This window comes from Scyliorhinus torazame, chromosome 4, assembly GCF_047496885.1.
Source record: "Scyliorhinus torazame isolate Kashiwa2021f chromosome 4, sScyTor2.1, whole genome shotgun sequence".
NCBI lineage: Eukaryota > Metazoa > Chordata > Chondrichthyes > Carcharhiniformes > Scyliorhinidae > Scyliorhinus > Scyliorhinus torazame.
The window spans coordinates 47,913,558-47,935,974 of record NC_092710.1 but is presented as its reverse complement, the minus strand read 5'-3'; the positions used below and the strand labels follow the sequence as shown (position 1 = coordinate 47,935,974).

Here is a 22,417-nt window from a genome sequence, read left to right as displayed (position 1 = left end):
TGCACAATTGGTAGCAAACTGCTGTGTAACCTGTCAAAAGAATAACTTGGTACCCATAACATCAATGCCAAAATTAAGAGCTCCTGCTCCTGCAGGTCCATTCCAGGATATACAGGTAGATTACATCAGCCTTCCTAAATGACAAAAGTACAATGACGTCCTTGTAATAGTGGATAAATTCTCCAGATGGGTGGAAGCTGCTCCAGCTAGAAGAGGGACAGCTGCCCATACAGCCAAAGTGCTATGCAAAGACTTTATCCCTAGATGGGGAGTTCCAGCTAGCATTGACTCAGACAATGGATCACACTTCACAGGTGCTGTTTGTAAGGAAGTCTGTAAACTACTAAACATTATCTGGAATTTTCACTGTCCTTACATCCACAATCACCAGGAAAAGTGGAACGTATGAATCGAACTTTGAAAGAAAGACTGTCTAAATACAGCCAGGAAGGCATGAATTGGGTCCAAGCTTTGCCAATAGTGTTATGCAGTATTAGAGCTACACCAAACAGAACAACAGGCCTGAGTCCTTTTGAAATCATCACAGGCAGACCAATGTCTCTGCCAGGATCTATTGACTTGCGGAAAGCAGACTGTCATTTAATGAGTGATACTTTGTTGTCTTACTGTCAAGATCTAACAAATGCAGTTAGCTCTGCTTCTCAACAGGTGTTAGCTGCTTGGGGAGATCCTCCAGAAGGTGGGCACGACCTGGTGCCTGGTGAAGAAGTGTACGTTAAAAAGCTGCAAAAGGAACCCTTAGGATCAAAGTGGGAAGGTCCTTTCGTAATCCTTCTCACCACCCAATCCGCTGTGAAGTTAAAAGGAAAGAAAAGTTGGATTCACGCATCACACGTGAAGCGCGCATACAAGTAAAATGTTTGCCGCAATTTTAATTTTCAGTTCTGTGATTGGCTTTGTGAACGTTGTATCAGAACTGAATAAGAACACATTCCTTTACACATCTACGATATATGCTAAAAACGTTAATATTTCCAATTGTTGGGTATGCATTGCAACCCCTACTAACTCAGGGGAGGGTATTCCCTTTCTAACTATTCCCTTTAATGCTTCAGAAACGGCAGAATGGTACATCTATCAAAGTGTCCCTCACTCTGTGGTGATCCGTTCTGGAGCATATTCATGTGAAAAAGGAAGGTTCCAGGTTCGCATCCAAAAATATATTAAACTATGGAAATCTGCAGGTTATCCACTAAATACCTTTTTAGGATGGCACCAACTTAAATATAACCCTAACCAAAAACCTCAACATCTCAACCTCCCAACTAATGGTAAACAAAACGGATCAATTTGCTTCATGAGTAAGAACCCTAAAGGGATACAAATGGGTAATAGTATTTGTACTAATTATGTCGATGTTAACACAGCTTATAAATGTACAAACAATCTCTTACAAAGAGTTCTGCGGTCCTCAAAGATAACAGGCATACCTAATCTCAAAGATAATAAAACATTCGAAGACCGATGGTTCTTAGAAAATATTTACTTATATTCTGCTTATAATGGAACTTATTTTATTTGTGGTAATAAAGCATATCCCTGGCTCCCAACATCCTGGTCAGGATCTTGCTATTTAGGATACATTGTACCGGCCATTCGTCATGTGATTAATCTTCCTCATGCTTCAGAAGCAGTTGCTCGAAGGAACAAACGTTCCATTTTCTTAAAAGATGCAATTTTTGATAGAATGATTCCTTTCTATCAGGAAATGAGGATGGAGAATAAATTGAATAAAATAACAACCATCCTACAAAACGTAGCAGATTACACCGCCACTGCCCTAGATAAAATTTCTGACGAAATGCGAGCAATTCGAACCATGGTATTACAAAATCGAATGGCACTTGACTATGTGCTAGCTGGAAAATGTGGCACCTGCGCCCTGATTGGTGCAGAATGTTGCACTTTCATTCCCGATAACTCGAAAGAAGTTAAAGATTTGGCATTACATATCCAAAACGAAATCAAAAAACTTGATCCACCCCAATTTATCTCTCTCTGGGATAAAATTTGTGGGTGGCTTGGACCCACTGGAATGTCCACAATAAGAATAATCTCATTCTCCTGTGTAGCTGTATTCACCATTTACATAACATACCAATGTGCTAAGTGCATAAAAAACCTATTCGCTAAACGCAGGGGACCAACTATCAGAATGATTCAAACTAACCCAACGGTACCCGCAATTGATGAACTTGAGCTGAAATACTATTATTGAAATATTACTGATCAATCAACTACTTGACTATTATTAACATATTGTATCATTTATTAATACTGAATCAGTAGGATAAAATTTGATTAATTCATTAATTATAATAATTATTTTGACTGTATTATTAACATTGTATAATTTATTAATACTGAATCAGTAGGGTCAAATTTGATTAATCTATTAATTATAATAATTATTTTGAAATGCCTGTTGTATTTTAAGTGTCAATTTTATTGTTTAAAACTGCAATGATTCTTTGCGCTTTTACCTATCCTATCGCATTAATGATGTATTTTAATCTTTTCTGATATATCTCAATTTTTCGATTTATCAAAGGGCCGACTGTAGAAGCCAGGTATTTCGAATACAACTAGTATAGGTAAAAGATAGTTGTTTAAGCATAAATGTTGAGCCCCAGTTTTAATACCCATTTATACAGCATAATTCACTTTTACTGAAGTCCGTTGTTCTGGCAAATGCATATTTTCAAAGACAGTGTGACATTAAAACAGCAAGATAATTTGACACTGCTTGTGCTAATTGTCAAGGACAGGGACTGAATACACAGCACCATTGTTCACAATGCCGATAACAGTTAGGTCAGAAAAGCTGATGTTGCACATTGAAGATGGACGGCTTGCCATCAAATCAAATGTGTTTGAGTCTAACCCAAACCAATTAGGATTATATTGGGGTGTAATTAGACGACTTAAGACAGATATGAAAGTGTGTAACTGAAAAGTTTCTCCCGGCCATTTTAGGTTAGGTTTGGTTTTAGTGTTTAGTTTAGTCAGTTTTGTCCTTTATCGTCTCCATTTTAGAGATGTCTTTTGGGCGTTCTGTCAGTCTAACAGTCTGTGTCAGTGATGTTAGTCCACTTTTGACTTTGAGTTTGAGTTTAGCTGAAGATTAGCTCTCTCTAACTCTTCATGTTTCATTGCCAGACTTTGACCTTTAAAAAGTTACTTTCGAGCTGTCTGCCTAAGCAAAGAAAGATAATGTCTGTAATTCTCTGAGAGCTTCGAATTGTCTACGAATTGCCTTTTAAATGACTTTCAAATTGTAATCAAGCGACTACAAATAAAACAATTATTTTTGGCACCTGAGGAGTTTATACTGCAAATTTCTGCTGAGTTCCAGTATTCGCAAAGTGCTACTGATAACCGAATAGCAGAGATGATATAAATTCCTTCAACTATACACAGTCGAATAATACAAGGAATCGAACAACTTAACACAGTCTACAAATAGTACAAATCTTATAACTTGTCGTATTGCGCCAGGACTTGATTCATCAACTAAGCTTCCCCCAAACTTGGCGTGGTTCGACAGGTTAAGATCCTATAAATTAAAGATTCCTTCAGATGTTAAGATGCCTAAGATGTTAAGTCAGACTAAATGATCTACTATAAATATGTCTGTTTCTGACAAGTCAATGCCAACCATCCAAGACGTCATAAGATTACAGGAGGACGCTCCTGAGAGTGATAAACAAATGTGGAAACGGTTAGGTTGTACATATGATTCTGTTTCCTCTTTATGGACCACGCCTGCACATCAGACTTATATGTCTGATGTGCTGGCTTTATGGGTAATTGAATGTGTACACTTTGCAACTCATTGTGGGGCTCGAGGGACTAGTGATTTGTTGCTGGACACTTGGTGGCACCCTAAAATGCAGGGGTTGGCCCAAAGTATCAGTAATCGGTGTTTGATTTGTCAGCAATATAACACCGGAAAAGGTATCTCTTGTGGGATGGGGCAAACCCCGTTGCCCAGTGGTCCCTTTGAGACGCTCCAAATGGATTACATTGAGTTGGAAAGGTGTCAATGTTATAAATATGTTTTGGTCATTGTGGATGTGTTCAGCAGATGGGTCGAGGCGTATCCGACTATCGATAATAAAGTTGCTACTGTGGTTAAAGTCTTGATGAGGGAATTCATTCCCCGGTACGGTATACCAGCTCAGTTAAGTTCTGATAATGGGCCTCATTTAATTGGACAAATTAACAAGGAGTTTTGCTCACAGTTGGGCATACGCCAGCAGTTACACTGTGCTTATAGACCGCAGGCGGCCGGGTTGGTTGAGAGACACAATCAGACCCTCAAAACTAAATTGGCTAAATTAAGAGCAGACACGGGACTGACATGGCTTAAGTTGCTCCCCGTTGCCCTCTTCCAGCTGCGGGTTACACCTGCGGGACCGGCCCGGCTCTCTCCCGCCGAGATTCTTTATGGCAGGCCTCTTAGAACTCCCTGGAGCCTGCAGGTTCCCAGACTGGTTCAGTTTCATCAGATGACTGAAGAGATGACCACCTATGTTCTAGCCCTCACGCAAGTGCTCAAGGAACTCCATGGCCAGGTCCACGCGGCTCACCAGCCATCGCCCCCAGTACTTAGCTCACTTTCAGTCCAGCCCGGTAGTTATGTCATGGTCAAAAATTGGACTAGGAAGGGATCGGAGCCGCGATGGGACAGGCCCTTCCAAGTTCTCCTTACCACCCCCACAGCAGTTAAAGTGGAGGGGCGAAGTGCTTGGGTCCACCTACATCACTGTAAATTGAGTCCATCTCCACTACTGTAAAAGGTCGGATACTAAACTGCCTCCCTTCTCCAGTGCTATTTTACAGGTGTGGAGCATGATGGAGTGGCTACGCATCGTCTGTATGATATTTGGCCTCACTTCGCTTGGCGTGTTATTGGCGATGGACATGGAAAAGGGGAATATTATGTATCTGTGTAGCCCCAACCAATCTACAAGGTTACATCACCTTTGCAATGGTGATGTTCTTCGCTGCCCCCAGAGACGAGGACATGGTATCGGCTCATGGAAGGTCATCAAAGTTAAGGAGAATGCAGGAGTCATGAAGCAGTTGCACCGGTCCCGGGGATGGGAAGGGAACATTATATGGACATTGCCTTGTTTTTGGAATACATGTAAATTCGATTTTGGATGTGTTAAGAGTGGTGCAATAAAGGTAAAATCAGGCCGTCAGGAGAGCGTAGGAAGAGGCTATGAGAAAGTGAAAGGGACTAGAGAGAGGACGGGGCGTATGAGAAGGGAAGTACAGCTAGAACGTAGGTTACCGGGAGATACACTTAAGTTAATTAAAGGCCAAACTGAGGAAAACCCGGGTAGTATGAATCTCTTCTACCAGATTTACCACCGCTTGTATGGCCAGGGACGGGTTGTCTGCTACCCAAACCCCGCAGCGGTGTCTAGGTTATTTTCTGTTTCACCGCTTTGGGGCACTACCCAAACGGTGGTCCATTGTCAGCATTCCGAACCACTGCCCGAGCAAGTCACTCTTCCTTACGATCCGGATTCAGCACCACCGGCTATTTGCCTTCTCTTCCTCGGGATAATTCCCATTCACAGTACGATAGGCTGCGACGGTGGAGGGCGTACATACCTAGCCACTTCACTCCCAATAGGGATTCCTGGTCATACGAGAATTGCTTCAGCAGTGAAGGATATGGCTGTTTGCTGGTAGAGGTGGACACAAATATAACATGTCTGTTTCCCACCTGTACGGACAGGAGGTGCCATATCACCCAGGCGTCTGCCCAATGCGTTTGTTACAACACCACTTGCGTTCCATTGAACGCCGGCCTCCAGCTCCTTTGTGGCTGGGCGAATGTCTCTCATATCACTGTTGGGACTAGGGCTTTCCGCATTGCTAGGCGGCCCGAATGGGCGTTTCAAAGTTGGATAAACTGGGCTACTGGAGGGTCCTTACGCAACCGATATGCTGATTGTGATGCTAGCCTGCACACGGAGCAAGGATACTACTTTTTATTTAATGGTACAGCGACCAATGTTTTGTCACCCCCATTTCCCCGCCGAATTGCTATAGGGACTCTAGTCCCTACCACAGTCCCCTGCCCTTCGGCGTGGAACCTGCATAATCAGTTAGCACGCCGGGCAGTCTCTGCTGAATTTTGCGAGAACTGGAAAAAACCTCAGGTTCTTGCACCCAACCGGGGCCACTCAGCCGGGTGGGGCATTCTGGGCGTATTGACACTGGGAGGTGTGGGGGGTTCCTTGGCTGTCAGTGATCGGAATTATTTTATTTGCGGCCTTACCATCTTGGGAAATGAAACCTTGGGAGCCCTCGGGGCAATAACCAAGGAGTTGTCTCAGCTACGGTTGTTTGCAATGCAGAACCGGTATGCTCTTGACTATCTTCTGGCCCGTGAGGGTGGGGTATGCGCCATAGTGCAGGGCAAGTGTATCGTGGGAGTTCAAGACTTGACCGCTAACATCACTAAATTTATGGATCGCATACGGGATCACTTGGACGGGATGCAGGATCCTGGCTCTTGGGGTAACTGGGGATTTGGAGGTTGGAAGGACTGGTTGATAAATATGGCCATGTATCGAGTGGTAGCTATCGGCTGCATCTTTGTGGGCCTGGCCATCCTTAAATGTGTGATGGGTAGAATGCGGGGTGCACTGGATCAGATCACCGCCCCAAAAAATTTAACTGTTAAAATCCATGAGGGTGAAGCAGATGAAGGGGGGCTTAGACAGGAATTGGAAATGCAGCGGCAGGTCTTTTTAGATGAGGAACCGTAGCTATGGATTGGATAGTTCGGTTATCATGGAATGATAAAAGGAGTGAATGACGAATGTGATATAAAATAGTTACTTTAGAGATATTAGTTAATGTAATGTAGAAATAAGCCACTTTGATTCTGGCAAGTAGAGACAAAGGATTTTAGACCGCATGGAAAAAAGCAGGAAGAGGTGTGTCTATGAGAGTGATGTTGAATTGATAGGGCCCGGAGAAAGGGATTGGAAGTGAGCCAATCAGAATAGATCAAACAAGTCAGGAGGGACATAGGATGACCTATGGGTGTCGAGTATGTGAAACTTGATGCCATTTGAATGTATCAGTACTGATCTCTTTGTCTGGGACATTCACTTAGTTCCCGGGGCTGCAGAGAGCAACACGTTATCTGTATCACTGTGGACTAGGTAGCTTGCAAGCTGAATAAAATAACTAATGTTATACCTGCAAATCCATCTCGACTTTTATTGAGGCCAGACTGACGGATAAAGAAATTTGAGATTCAACATTTGCGAGGGAAATGAGCTGGAGAGGCTGAATTGCCAGTGAAGGAAATTCAAAAGATACAATATGAGACTTTGACGTGAGTTATGAGAGAACTGTTGAAATGGGCCCTGATAGCTCAGTCGGTTGAGCATCAGACTTTTGATCTGAAGGTTCAGGGTTCAAGTCCCTGTCAGGGTATTGATTTTGGTTCAAGGCGTTTGCTTCCCAATGAACGGTTGGAAATAAAAATAAAGAATGCAGGATGTTTTATGGAAAGTGGAAGAACCGTGACAACGTCGTGTTGGCCAAATTGCAACAGCCGTCCAGAATTTTGAAGAATTTTTGCTAGATTTTCAGTGAATGTAAAAACTCTCTCCTGGTCTTATCCAGCATTATACCACTGTAGTTTTCTGGCCATGTTTAATCACTTCCCAATTCACAAAATATTTCCTGTTTGTATACTTCTTTCCTGCAGAACTGCTTTTAAATTAATAACTTTCAGAAATAACTGCAATTTTTACAGTTTCAAAAGCCCAGTGCCGATGAAGATTTTGGTTTGCACTCTCAAAGTCAGCAGGAGAAATCAACAATACTGATGTTTAATCAAAACAATTGAAATCGGTTCTACACTTGCAAACATGTCATGCAGGTTGGTGCTGTGGCTTAGATGGTTAAAGCGCCTGTCTTGTAAACAGGTGATCCTGAGATCAAATCTCAGCAATACATTTACACTTTCAGGTCAAAGCATGTAGCCTGTGAAAAATGCTTGTCATTTAATGGTGAACACAGAAAATGTTGACAACATTTCTGTCGTGCTGTCCTTCAAGATTGCTTTTCCTTGATTTATGTCAAACTTGATTCAAACTTCCATATCTCCCACTTTTCACGCAACTTCCATTTTCCTCATCTACTCCATTGCATGTAACCTCGCTTCAGCTCTGAATAAGGATCACATGGATTTGAAACATTAACTTTGTGTCTGGCTCCACAGACATCCTCAAATTTTATGAGCTTTAATCTAATCATTTTTAGTTTCTCATGCAGATTCACAACATGTGCAGTATTTTCCTTTGAATGCACGACAGGATTGACCTCAGGAAATCCAGAAGGAACATTTTGAATGTCTGTCAGCGATGTCTGTGAGCAAAGATTGAATGATTAAATGATTTACTCTGATGAAGAGTGACGCAGCCTCGAAACGTTAGCTCGGTTCTCTCTTCACAGATGCTGCCAGACCCACTGAGATTTTCCATCATTTCCTGTTTTTTTTCAGATTTCATAACTGCAGTAATTTGCCTTTTTATTGGACGATATATGTTGCTGCATGTCAGCAAGAACGATTTGGGCGGGATAAAGGATGGGGCGTTTTCTCTGAAGATGTGGCGTTGACAGATCTATTTACACCCTGAAACTTTGCGATTTGCATAATTTGCTACTTTACTAGATGAGCTGACTTGCGTTCACTCTCTGCCACAACAAACAACAGATGACATGCTTTATTACCTCTCTAAAAATACAATCCGTATCTCTGCAGCTTCCCACTGATATCTCAGCGAACTAACCGTAATCTTCAATGTCTTGAAGTCCCAGTGCATGTCCCTGGGTAACAACAGTTGTCACATCACAGGTCATTGGAAAAATGCGAGTCCAAGTTGAAGAATTTGAGAAAGGAAGCCGAAGGGAGGCTGCCGGTCTGCTTGCGAGGGAAATGAGCTGGAGAGGCTGAATGACCAGCGAAGGAAATTCAAAAGATACAATATGAGACTTTGAAGTGAGCTGTGAGAAACTTTTTTAAATGGGGCTTGGTAGCTCAGTCGGTAGAGCATCAGACTTTTAATCTGAGGGTCCAGGGTTCAAGTCCCTGTCAGGGTTTCAATTTTGGCTCAAGGCGTTTGCTTCCCAATGAACGGTAGGAAATGAAAAATAAAGAATACAGGATGCTTTATGGAAAGTGGAAGAACCGTGACAACATCGTGTTTGCCAAATTGCAACAGCCGTCCAGAATTTTCAATAATTGTTGCTAGATTTTCAGTTGATGTTTAAACTCTCTCCTGGACTTATCCTGCATTATATCACTATAGTTTTCTGGCCATGTTTAATCACTTGCCAATTTGCAAAATATTTCCTGTTTGTATACTTCTTTGTTGCAGAACTGCTTTTAAATTAATAACTTTCAGAAATAACTGCAATCTTTACAGTTTCAAAAGCCCAGTGCCGATGAATATTTTAATTTGCACTCTCAAAGTCAGCAGGAGAAATCAACAATACTGATGTTTAATCAAAACAAACGAAATCTGTTCCACACTTGCAAGCCTGTCTTGCAGATTGGTGCTGTGGCTTAGATGGTTAAAGTGCCTGTCTTGTAAACAGTAGATCCTGAGTTAAATCTCAGCAGTACCTTTATACATTCAGGTCAAAGCATGTAGCCTGTGAAGAATGCTCCTCATTTAATGGTGAACACAGAAAATGTTGACAACATTTCTGTGGTACTGACCTTCAAGATTGCTTTCCCTTGTTTTATGTCAAACTTGATTCAAACTTCCCTATCGCCCATTTTTCACGCAACTTCCATTTTCCTCATCTACTCCATTGCATGTAACCTCGCTTCAGCTCTGAATAAGGATCACACGGATTTGAAACATTAACTTTGTGTTTGGCTCCACAGACATCCTCAAATTTTATGAGCTTTAATCCAATTATTTTTGTTTCTCATGCACATTCACAACATGTGCAGTATTTTTCTTTGAATGCACAACAGGATTGACCTCAGGAAATCCAGTAGGAACATTTTGAATGTTTGTCAGCGATGCCTGTGAGCAAAGATTGAACGATTCAATGATTTACTCTGATGAAGAATGACCCTGCCTCGAAACTTTAGCTCGGTTCTCTCTTCACAGATGCTGCCAGACCCACTGAGATTTTCCATAATTTCCTGTTTTTTTTCAGATTTCACATCTGCAGTAATTTGCCTTTTTATTGGACGATATATGTTGCTGCATGTCAGCAAGAACGATTTGGGCGGGATAAAGGATGGGGCGTTTCCCATGAAGATGTGGCATTGACAGATCTATTTACACCCTGAAACTTAGCAATTTGCAGAATTTGCTACTTTACGAGATGAGCTTACTTGCGTTCACACTCTGCCACAACAAACAACAGATGACATGCTTTATTCCCTCTCTCAAAATACAATCTTTATCTCTGCAGCTTCACACTCACATCTCAGCGAACTAAATGTAATCTTCAATGACTTGAAGCCCCAGTGCATGTCCCTGCGTAACAACAGTTGTCACATCACAGGTCATTGGTAAAATGCGAGTCCAAGTTGAAGAATTTGAGAAAGAAAGCCGAAGGGAGGCTGCCGGTCTGCTTGCGAGGGAAATGAGCTGGAGAGGCTGAATGACCAGTGAAGGAAATTCAAAAGATACAATATGAGACTTTGACGTGAGCTATGAGAGAACTGTTGAAATGGGCCCTGATAGCTCAGACGGTTGAGCATCAGGCTTTTAATCTGAAGGTCCAGGGTTCAAGTCCCTGGCAGGGCATTTCTTTTGGTTCAAGGCGTTTGCTTCCCAATGAACGGTTGGAAATAAAAATAAAGCATTCAGGATGTTTTATGGAAAGTGGAAGAACCGTGACAACATCGTGTTGGCCAAATTGCAACAGCCGTCCAGAATTTTGAAGAATTTTTGCTAGATTTTCAGTGAATGTAAAAACTCTCTCCTGGTCTTATCCAGCATTATACCACTCTCGTTTTCTGGCCATGTTTAATCACTTACCAATTCGCAAAATATTTCCTGTTTGTATACTTCTTTCCTGCAGAACTGCTTTTAAATTAATAACTTTCAGAAATAACTGCTATCTTTACAGTTTCCAAAGCCCAGTACCGATGAATATTTTAATTTGCAAACTCAAAATCAGCAGGAGAAATCAACAATACTGATGTTTAATCAAAACAATTGAAATCTGTTCTACACTTTCAAAGCTGTCTTGCAGATTGGTGCTGTGGCTTAGATGGTTAAAGTGCCTGTCTTGTAAACAAGCGATCCTGAGTTCAAATCTCAGCAGTACCTTCATACATTCAGGTCAAAGCATGTAGCATGTGAAGAATGCTCCTTGTTTACTGGTGAACACAAATAATGCTAACAATATTTCTGTAGTACTGACCTTCAAGATTGCTTTCCCTTGACTAATTTCAAACTTCCATTTTTCACGCAATTTCCATTTACCTTTATACATTCAGGTCAAAGCATGTAGCCTGTGAAGAATGCTCCTCATTTAATGATGAACACAGACAATGGTGACAACATTTCTGTGGTACTGACCTTCAAGATTGCTTTCCCCTGTTTTATGTCAAACTTGATTCAAACTTCCATATCTCCCATTTTTCACGCAATTCCATTTTCCTCATCTACTCCATTGCATGCAACCTCGCTTCAGCTCTGAATAAGGATCACACGGATTTGAAACATTAACTTTGTGTCTGGCTCCACAGACATCCTCAAATTTTATGAGCTTTCATCCAAGCATTTTTAGTTTCTCATGCAGATTCACAACATGTGCAGTATTTTCCTTTGAATGCATGACAGGATTGACCTCAGGAAATCCAGTACCAACATTTTGAATGTTTGTCAGCGATGTCTGTGAGCAAAGATTGAATGATTAAATGATTTACTCTGATGAAGAGTGACCCAACTTCGAAACGTTAGCTCGGTTCTCTCTTCACAGATGCTGCCAGACCCACTGAGATTTTCCATCATTTCCTGTTTTAATTCAGATTTCACATCCGCAGTAATTTGCTTTTTTATTGGACGATATATGTTGCTGCATGTTAGCAAGAACGATTCGGGCGGGATAAATTGTTGGGCATTTTCCATGAAGATGTGGTGTTAACAGATCTATTGACACCCTGAAATTTGCGATTTGCATAATTTGTTTTTTTTCTAGATGAGCTTTCTTGCGTTCACACTCTGCCACAACAAACAACAGATGACACCCTTTATTCCCCCTCTTAAAATACAATCTGTATCTCTGTAGCTTCCCACTCATATCTCAGCGAACTAACCGTAATCTTCAATGTCTTGAAGTCCCAGTGCATGTCCGTGGGCAACAACAGTTGCCACATCTCAAGTCATTGGTAAAATGCGAGTCCAAGTTGAAGAATTTGAGAAAGGAAACCAAAGGGAGGCTGCCGGTCTGCTTGCGAGGGAAATGAGCTGGAGAGGCTGAATTACCAGTCAAGGAAATTCAAAAGATACAATATGAGACTTTGAAGTGAGCTATGAGAACATCTTTACATTGGGCCCTGGTAGCTCAGTTGGTAGAGTATCAGACTTTTAATCTGATGGTCCAGGGTTCAAGTCCCTGTCAGGGCTTTGATTTTAGCTCAAGGCGTTTGCTTCCCAATGAACGGTCGGAAATAAAAATAAAGAATGCAGGATGCTTTATGGAAAGTGGAAGAACCGTGACAACGTCGTGTTTGCCAAATTGCAACAGCCGTCCAGAATTTTCAAGAATTTTTGCTAGATTTTCAGATGATGTTTAAACTCTCTCCTGGTCTTGTCCTGCATTATACCACTGTAGTTTTCTGGTCATGTTTAATCACTTACCAATTCGCAAAATATTTCCTGTTTGTATACTTCTTTCCTGCAGAACTGCTTTTAAATTAATAACTTTCAGAAATAACTGCAATCTTTACAGTTTCAAAAGCCCAGTGACGATGAATATTTTAATTTGCACTCTCAAAGTCAGCAGGAGAAATCAACAATACTGATGTTTAATCAAAACAATTGAAATCTGTTCCACAACTTGCAAAACTGTCTGGCAGATTGGTGCTGTGGCTTAGATGGTTAAAGCGCCTGTCTTGTAAACAGGAGATCCTGAGTTCAAATCTCAGCAGTACCTTTGTACATTCAGGTCAAAGCATGTAGCCTGTGAAGAATGATAAACACAGAAAATGTTGACAACAATGCTGTGGTATTGACCTTCAAGATTGCTTTCCCCTGTTTTACGTCAAACTTCCATATCTCCCATTTTTCACGCAACTTCCATTATCCTCATCTACTCCATTGCATGTAACCTCGCTTCAGCTCTGAATAAGGATCACACGGATTTGAAACATTAACTTTGTGTGTGGCTCCACAGACATCCTCAAATTTTATGTGCTTTAATCAAATCATTTTTAGTTTCTCATGCACATTCACAACATGTGCAGTATTTTCCTTTGAATGCACGACAGGATTGACCTCAGGAGATCCAGTAGGAACATGTTGAATGTCTGTCAGCGATGTCTGTGAGCAAAGATTGAATGATTAAATGATTTACTCTGATGAAGAGTGACGCAGCCTCGAAACGTTAGCTCGGTTCTCTCTTCACAGATGCTGCCAGACCCACTGAAATTTTCCATAATTTCCTGTTTTTTTTCAGATTTCACATCTGCAGTAATTTGCCTTTTTATTGGACGATATATGTTGCTGCATGTCAGCAAGAACGATTTGGGCGGGATAAAGGATGGGGCGTTTTCCATGAAGATGTGGCGTTGACAGATCTATTTACACCCTGAAAATTTGCGATTTGCATAATTTGCTACTTTACTAGATGAGCTTACTTGCGTTCACACTCTGCCACAACAAACAAAGATGACACGCTTTATTCCCTCTCTCAAAATACAACCTGTATCTCTGCAGCTTCCCACTCACATCTCAGCGAACTAAACATAATCTTCAATGTCTTGAAGTCCCAGTGCATGTCCCTGGGTAACAACAGTTGTCACATCACAGGTCGTTGGTAAAATGCGAGTCCAAGTTGAAGAATTTGAGAAAGAAAGCCGAAGGGAGGCTGCCGGTCTGCTTGCGAGGGAAATGAGCTGGAGAGGCTGAATTACCAGTGAAGGAAATTCAAAAGATACAATATGAGACTTTGAAGTCAGCTATGAGAATATTTTCATAATGGGCCCTGGTAGCTCAGTCGGTAGAACATCAGACTTTTAATCTGAGGGTACAGGGTTCAAGTCCCGGTAAGGGGTTTGATTTTGGCTCAAGGCGTTTGCTTCCCAATGAACGGTCAGAAATAAAAATAAAGAATGCAGGATGCTTTATGGAAAGTGGAAGAACCGTGACAACGTCGTGTTTGCCAAATTGCAACAGCCGTCCAGAATTTTCAAGAATTTTTGCTAGATTTTCAGTTGATGTTTAAACTCTCTCCTGGACTTGTCCTGCATGATATCACTATAGTTTTCTGGCCATGTTTAATCACTTACCAATTCGCAAAATATTTCCTGTTTGTATACTTCTTTCTTGCAGAACTGCTTTTAAATTAATAACTTTCAGAATAACTGCAATTTTTACAGTGTCAAAAGCCCAGTGCAGATGAATATTTTAATTTGCACTCTCAAAGTCAGCAGGGGAAATCAACAATACTGATGTTTAATCAAAACAATTGAAATCTGTTCCACACTTGCAAGCCTGTCTTGCAGATTGGTGCTGCACATATTGTGAATCTGCATGAGAAACTAAAAATGCTTGGGTGAAAGCTCATAAAATTTGAGGATGTCTGTGGAGCCAAACACAAAGTTAATGTTTCAAATCTGTGTGATCCTTATTCAGAGCTGAAGCGAGGTTACATGCAATGGAGTAGATGAGGAAAATGGAAGTTGCGTGAAAAATGGGAGATATGGAAGTTTGAATCAAGTTGGACATAAAAGAGGGGAAAGCAATCTTGAAGGTCAGTACCACAGAAATGTTGTCAACATTTTCTGTGTTCACCATTAAATGAGGAGAATTCTTCACAGGCTACATGCTTTGACCTGAATGTATAAAGGTACTGCCGAGATTTGAACTCTGGATCTTCTGTTTACAAAATTGGCACTTTAACCATCTAAACCACAGCACCAATCTGCAAGACAGGCTTGCAAGTGTGGAACAGATTTCAATTGTTTTGATTAAACATCAGTATTGTTGATTTCCCCTGCTGACTTTGAGAGTGCAAATTAAAATTGGTAAGTGATTAAACATGGCCAGAAAACTATAGTGATATCATGCAGGACAAGTCCAGGAGAGAGTTTAAACAGTCAAGGAAATTCAAAAGATACAATATGAGACTTTGAAGTGAGCTATGAAAACATCTTTACATTGGGCTCTGGTAGCTCAGTTGGTAGAGTATCAGACTTTTAATCTGATGGTCCAGGGTTCAAGTCCCTGTCAGGGCTTTGATTTTGGCTCAAGGCGTTTGCTTCCCAATGAACGGTCGGAAATAAAAATAAAGAATGCAGGATGCTTTATGGAAAGTGAAAGAACCGTGACAACGTCGTGTTTGCCAAATTGCAACAGCCGTCCAGAATTTTCAAGAATTTTTGCTAGATTTTCAGTTGACGTTTAAACTCTCTCCTGGTGTTGTCCTGCATTATATCACTATAGTTTTCTGGCCATGTTTAATCACTTACCAATTCGCAAAATATTTCCTGTTTGTATGCTCCTTTCCTGCAGAACTGCTTTTAAATTATTAACTTTCAGAATAACTGCAATTTTTACAGTGTCAAAAGCCCAGTGGCGATGAATATTTTAATTTGCACTCTCAAAGTCAGCAGGAGAAATCAACAATACTGATGTTTAATCAAAACAATTGAAATCTGTTCTACATTTGCAAAGTTGTCTTGCAGATTGGTGCTGTGGCTTACATGGTTAAAGCGCCTGTCTTGTAAACAGGAGATTGTGAGTTCAAATCTCAGCAATACCTTTATACATTAAGGTTTAAGCATGTAGCCTGTGAAGAATGCTCTTCATTTAATGGTGAACACAGAAAACGTTGACAAAATTTCTGTGGTACTGACCTTCAAGATTGCTTTCCCTTGATTTATGTCAAACTTGATTCAAACTTCCATATCTCCCACTTTTCATGCAACTTCCATTTTCCTCATCTACTCCATTGCATGTAACCTCGCTTCAGCTCGGAATAAGGATCACATGGATTTGAAACATTATCTTTGTTTCTGGCTCCGCAGCCATCCTCAAATTTTATGAGCTTTAATCCAATCATTTTTAGTTTCTCATGCAGATTCACAACATGTGCAGTATTTTCCTTTGAATGCACGACAGGATTGACCTCAGGAAATCCAGTAGGAACATTTTGAATGTTTGTCAGCGATGTCTGTGAGCAAAGATTGAATGATTACATAGAACATAGAACATAGAACGATACAGCGCAGTACAGGCCCTTCGGCCCATGATGTTGCATCTAAACAAAAGCCATCTAACCTACACTATGCCATTATCATACATATGTTTATCCAATAAACTTTTAAATGCCCTCAATGTTGGCGAGTTCACTACTGTAGCAGGTAGGGCATTCCACGGCCTCACTACTCTTTGCGTAAAGAACCTACCTCTGACCTCTGTCCTATATCTATTACCCCTCAGTTTAAAGCTATGTCCCCTCGTGCCAGCCATTTCCATCCGCGGGAGAAGGCTCTCACTGTCCACCCTATCTAACCCCCTGATCATTTTGTATGCCTCTATTAAGTCTCCTCTTAACCTTCTTCTCTCCAACGAAAACAACCTCAAGTCCATCAGCCTTTCCTCATAAGATTTTCCCTCCATACCAGGCAACATCCTGGTAAATCTCCTCTGCACCCGCTCCAAAGCCTCCACGTCCTTCCTATAATGCGGTGACCAGAACTGTACGCAATACTCCAAATGCGGCCGTACCAGAGTTCTGTACAGCTGCAACATGACCTCCTGACTCCGGAACTCAATCCCTCTACCAATAAAGGCCAACACTCCATAGGCCTTCTTCACAACCCTATCAACCTGGGTGGTAACTTTCAGGGATCTATGTACATGGACACCTAGATCCCTCTGCTCATCCACACTTCCCAGAACTTTACCATTAGCCAAATATTCCGCATTCCTGTTATTCCTTCCAAAGTGAATCACCTCATACTTCTCTACATTAAACTCCATTTGCCACCTCTCAGCCCAGCTCTGCAGCTTATTTAAATCCCCCTGTAACCTGCTACATCCTTCCACACTATCGACAACACCACCGACTTTAGTATCGTCTGCAAATTTACTCACCCACCCTTCTGCGCCTTCCTCTAGGTCATTGATAAAAATGACAAACAGCAACGGCCCCAGAACAGATCCTTGTGGTACTCCACTTGTAACTGAACTCCATTCTGAACATTTCCCATCAACCACCACCCTCTGTCTTCTTTCAGCTAGCCAATTTCTGATCCACATCTCTAAATCACCCTCAATCACCAGCCTCTGTATTTTCTGCAATAGCCTACCGTGGGGAACATTATCAAACGCTTTACTGAAATCCATATACACCACATCAACTGCTCTACCCTTGTCTACCTGTTCAGTCACCTTCTCAAAGAACTCGATAAGGTTTGTGAGGCATGACCTACCCTTCACAAAGCCATGCTGACTATCCCTGATCATATTATTCCTATCTAGATGATTATAAATCTTGTCTCTTATAATCCCCTCCAAGACTTTACCCACTACAGACGTGAGGCTCACTGGTCTATAGTTGCCGGGGTTGTCTCTGCTCCCCTTTTTGAACAAAGGGACCACATTTGCTATCCTCCAGTCCTCTGGCACTATTCCTGTAGCCAATGATGACATAAAAATCAAAGCCAAAGGTCCAGCAATCTCTTCCCTGGCCTCCCAGAGAATCCTAGGATAAATCCCATCAGGACCCGGGGACTTATCTATTTTCAGCCTGTCCAGAATTGCCAACACCTCTTCCCTACGTACCTCAATGCCATCTATTCTATTAGCCTGGGTCTCAGCATTCTCCTCCTCAACATTATCTTTTTCCTGAGTGAATGCTGACGAAAAATATTCATTTAGTATCTCCCCTATCTCTTCAGACTCCACACACAACTTCCCATCCCTGTCCTTGACTGGTCCTTCTCTTTCCCTAGTCTAAGAGTAGGGAGGGCACCTTCAAGGTTAGTGCCATGGAGATTTTGCCAATAAACTCTGCATTCACCATTAAATTGGGAGCTTTTCATAACAGGTTACTTGTTTTGACCTAAAGGTATAAAGGCACTGCTGAGATTTGAACTTAAAATCTCCTGTTTACTTAGACAGGCGCTTTAACAAGCTAAGCCACAGCACCAACTTAAACCAGTACTGAGCCGACTTCCAGTTGCGGCAGAGATGAGCTAGCCGCACGTTTCGGCGGCTCAAGCTCCGACGGAACTTCGGGCTCTTTTAAGAGCCCCAACGGGAACTTTTACAGCCGAAAAACCCGGTGCGAGGCGCGAGGGAAGGGAGTCCCCCCCGAACGACGGAGGGAAAAACCGGCGGCGGCGGCTGCTGCCCGAAGAATCTGCAGCCAGAAGGTCAGAGGGAGTGGAACAAAATGGCGGCGGAGAAACCACAGGTGACATGGGGGCCTGAGCAGGACGAGGTGGTGAGACGGTGCGTGGACCTGCTGAAGAAGGAGGTAATGACCCCGTTGTTACAGGCAATTGAGGGGCTTAAGGAGACTTTAAAGACCCAGGAGACTGAACTTCGCGTGGTGGAGCAGAAGGTGTCAGGTATTGAGGACGAGGTCCTGGGCCTGGCGGTCAAGACTCAGACGCACGAGGCACTTCATAAAAAGTGTGCTGACAGGATTGAGGCCCTTGAAAATGGAGTGCGAAGGAAGAACCTCAGGATACTAGGTCTCCCGGAGGGTGTGGAAGGAGTGGACTGTGGAGCGTACGCAAGTGAGATGCTGAGCTCACTGATGGGTGCTGAGGCCCCTGCGGGCCCCATGGAGGTGGAGTGGGCAAATCGGATCCCGGCGAGAAGACCAAAAGCGGGAGAGCTACTGAGGGCGATAATCGTGCGATTCTACCGCCTTAAGGACAGAGAAGAGGTCCTGAGATGGGCTAAAAAGGTGCGGAGTCGCAGATGGGAGAATGCGGTGGTAAGGGTCTACCAGGATTGGAGTGCGGAGGTGGCGAGAAGGAGGGCGAGCTTCAACCGAGCCAAAGAGGTTTTGCACAAAAGGAAGGTGAAGTTTGGGATGCTGCAGCCGGCAAGACTATGGGTCACGCATCAGGAGAGACACTATTATTTCGAGACGGCGGAGGAAGCATGGTCCTTCATCAATGAAGAGAAACTGGACCGGAACTGAGGGACTGATGCTGCAGGGAACTGTTATTGTTGTTATTATTGTTTTTGTTAATGGGATGGTGAAAGTTAATCGAGAAGTAAACAGGGAAGGGGGGGGACACTGGGGAAATGTGGGCGCCGGTGAGGGGGGAGAGGCGGGACATAGTCGGAGAATGGGGAAGGAGAGGGGGAGGGGAAAGGGAGCTGCGCCATAAGAGGCGGGTCAGGTAAAGGGATGTTCCCGCGCCAGAAAGAATAAGGCGGGAAAATAGGCGCAAGGCGGATGGGAGTTCCCTCACACCGGGGGGGGGGTCGAGGAGCGAGCAGGAGTAGCCGGGGTCAGTTGAAGTCAGCTGACTTACGGAAGTGATATGAGGGGAGCAATCAAGCTAGATAGGGATCTAGCGGGGCGGGGGGGGGGGGCGGGGGGGGCGGGGGGGGGGGGGGGGGGGGGGCGGGGGGAACAACCGGGTTGCTGCTGTGAAATCCAAAAGGAAATGGCTAAAGAGAGGGTGGTCGGGGGCGGAATGCGACGCTGGGGGAGCGAGCGGGAGCGCGGAGGCGGGATATGGGACTGGCCTAGAGAAGGTAATGGCTAGTCGACACGGGAGGGGGGCAGGTAGCCCCCCAGTGAGGCTGATCACGTGGCACGTGAGAGGCCTGAACGGACCGATAAAAAGGGCCCGAGCGGTCACGCATTTGAAAGGACAAAGGGCAGACGTGGTTATGCTCCAAGAGACGCACCTAAAGGTGGCAGACCAAGTTAGGCTAAGGAAAGGATGGGTGGGACAGGTGTTCCACTCAAGACTGGACGCAAAGAACAGAGGGGTGGCCATTTTGGTGGGGAAACGGGTAGCATTTGAAGCAAAGAACATCGTAGCAGATAGTGGAGGTAGATATGTAATGGTGAGTGGTATGCTGGAGGGAATGGAGGTCGTGTTGGTTAATGTGTATGCCCCAAATTGGGATGATGCGGGGTTCATGAGATGGATGCTGGGACGTATACCGGACCTGGAGGTAGGAAATTTGATTTTAGGAGGGGACTTTAATACGGTGCTGGACCCGGGGCTAGATAGATCCAGCTCAAGGACTGGAAGAAGGCCGGCAGCGGCCAAGGTACTTAAGGGGTTTATGGACCAAATGGGGGGAGTGGATCCATGGCGATTTCTTAGACCCAGGGCTAGGGAGTATTCCTTCTTCTCCCACGTCCATAAAGTGCACTCCTGGATAGATTTTTTTGTTTCAGGAAGGTCGTTGATCTCTAGGGTGGAAGAAGCTGAATACTCAGCCATAGCGGTTTCGGATCATGCCCCACATTAGGTGGACCTGGAAGTAGGAGAGGACAGGGAGCAGAGAACACTCTGGCGATTAGATGTGGGACTGATGGCGGATGAGGGAGTGTGTGCAAGTGTGAGGGGGTGTATCGAGAGATACCTGGAGGTCAATGACGACGGCGAGGTCCCTGTGGGAGTGGTCTGGGAAGCACTAAAAGCGGTGGTCAGAGGAGAGCTGATTTCTATTGGGGCCCACAAAAGGAAAACAGAGGCCAAGGAAAGGGATAGATTACTGGGGGAGATTTTAAGGGTGGACAGGGAATTTGCAGAGACCCCGGATGAGGAGCTATACAGGGAGAGGAGGCGACTCCAGACCGAGTTTGACCTTCTGACCACCAGAAAGGCGGAGGTACTGTGGAGGAAGGCACAGGGGAGGAGGTATGAATATGGGGAAAAGGCTAGTCGCCTGTTGGTGCACCAACTGCGAAAGAGGGCAGCAGCGAGGGAGATAGGAGGAATTAGGGATGAAAGGGGAGACACTGTGCGAAGGGCAGGAAAGATAAATGAGGTGTTTAAGACCTTTTATGAAGAACTGTATAGGTCTCAGCCCCCAGAGGGAGAGGAGGGGATGCGGCAGTTCCTGGACCAGTTGAGGTTCCCGAAAGTGGAGGAGCAGGCGGTGGCAGGCCTGGGGGCGCCGATTGAGCTGGACGAGGTTATTAAGGGACTGGGAAGCATGCAAGCAGGGAAGGCCCCGGGGCCGGACGGGTTCCCGGTGGAATTCTACAGAAAATATGTTGACTTGCTGGCCCCGTTGTTGGCGAGGACGTTCAATGAGGCCAGGGAAGGGGGGACACTACCCCCGACAATGTCGGAGGCGACGATATCGCTAATTTTGAAGAGGGACAAAGATCCGATGCAGTGTGGGTCCTATAGACCTATTTCACTATTGAACGTGGACGCCAAACTGCTAGCAAAGGTGCTGGCATCGAGGATAGAGGACTGTGTCCCAGGGGTGGTGCACGAAGACCAGACAGGGTTCGTAAAAGGGAGACAATTGAATGTTAACGTGCGACGGCTATTAGGGGTGATAATGATGCCCTCAGTGGAGGGGGAGGCAGAGATAGTGGCGGCAATGGACGCAGAGAAGGCATTTGATAGGGTGGAGTGGGAGTATTTATGGGAAGTGTTAAGGAGGTTTGGGTTTGGGAACGGATTTATTCGCTGGGTTAGACTACTTTATGGGGCACCAACGGCAAGCGTAGTTACAGGTCGACATAGATCGGAGTATTTCCGATTATATAGGGGAACAAGACAGGGATGCCCGCTGTCTCCATTGTTGTTTGCGCTGGCAATTGAACCTCTGGCCATGGCGCTGAGAGACTCCAGGAAATGGAGAGGGGTGACTAGAGGGGGAGAAGAACACCGAGTCTCGTTATACGCGGATGACCTATTGCTATACGTGTCGGACCCAGCGGGGGGGATGATAGAGGTTATGCGAATCTTGAGGAGGTTCGGGGAATTTTCGGGGTATAGGTTAAACATGGGGAAGAGTGAATTATATGTGATAAATCCAGGGGACCAGAGTAGAGAGATAGAAGGCTTGCCGCAAAGGAAAGTGGAAAGAAACTTCCGATACTTGGGGATTCAGATCGCTAGGAGCTGGGGAACCTTGCACAGACTTAATCTGACACGGCTGGTAGAACAAATGGAGGAGGACTTTAAGAGCTGGGA

General features: G+C 43.9%; 7 non-coding genes across 7 annotated transcripts; all 7 read left to right on the top strand.

Moving 5' to 3' along the window:
• Positions 1-7,421: 7,421 nt before the first annotated feature.
• Positions 7,422-7,494, top strand: trnak-uuu (transfer RNA lysine (anticodon UUU)). The gene has a single exon. It is a non-coding gene; the product is annotated as a tRNA-Lys (tRNA).
• A 1,601-nt stretch (positions 7,495-9,095) lies between these two features.
• On the top strand, positions 9,096-9,171 carry trnak-uuu (transfer RNA lysine (anticodon UUU)). Its single transcript has one exon. It is a non-coding gene; the product is annotated as a tRNA-Lys (tRNA).
• A 1,597-nt stretch (positions 9,172-10,768) lies between these two features.
• On the top strand, positions 10,769-10,841 carry trnak-uuu (transfer RNA lysine (anticodon UUU)). The gene has a single exon. It is a non-coding gene; the product is annotated as a tRNA-Lys (tRNA).
• Positions 10,842-11,295: 454 nt separating this feature from the next.
• trnat-ugu (transfer RNA threonine (anticodon UGU)) lies at positions 11,296-11,369 on the top strand. The gene has a single exon. It is a non-coding gene; the product is annotated as a tRNA-Thr (tRNA).
• A 1,229-nt stretch (positions 11,370-12,598) lies between these two features.
• trnak-uuu (transfer RNA lysine (anticodon UUU)) lies at positions 12,599-12,671 on the top strand. Its single transcript has one exon. It is a non-coding gene; the product is annotated as a tRNA-Lys (tRNA).
• Positions 12,672-13,126: 455 nt separating this feature from the next.
• On the top strand, positions 13,127-13,200 carry trnat-ugu (transfer RNA threonine (anticodon UGU)). The gene has a single exon. It is a non-coding gene; the product is annotated as a tRNA-Thr (tRNA).
• A 2,229-nt stretch (positions 13,201-15,429) lies between these two features.
• On the top strand, positions 15,430-15,502 carry trnak-uuu (transfer RNA lysine (anticodon UUU)). The gene has a single exon. It is a non-coding gene; the product is annotated as a tRNA-Lys (tRNA).
• Positions 15,503-22,417: the final 6,915 nt, after the last annotated feature.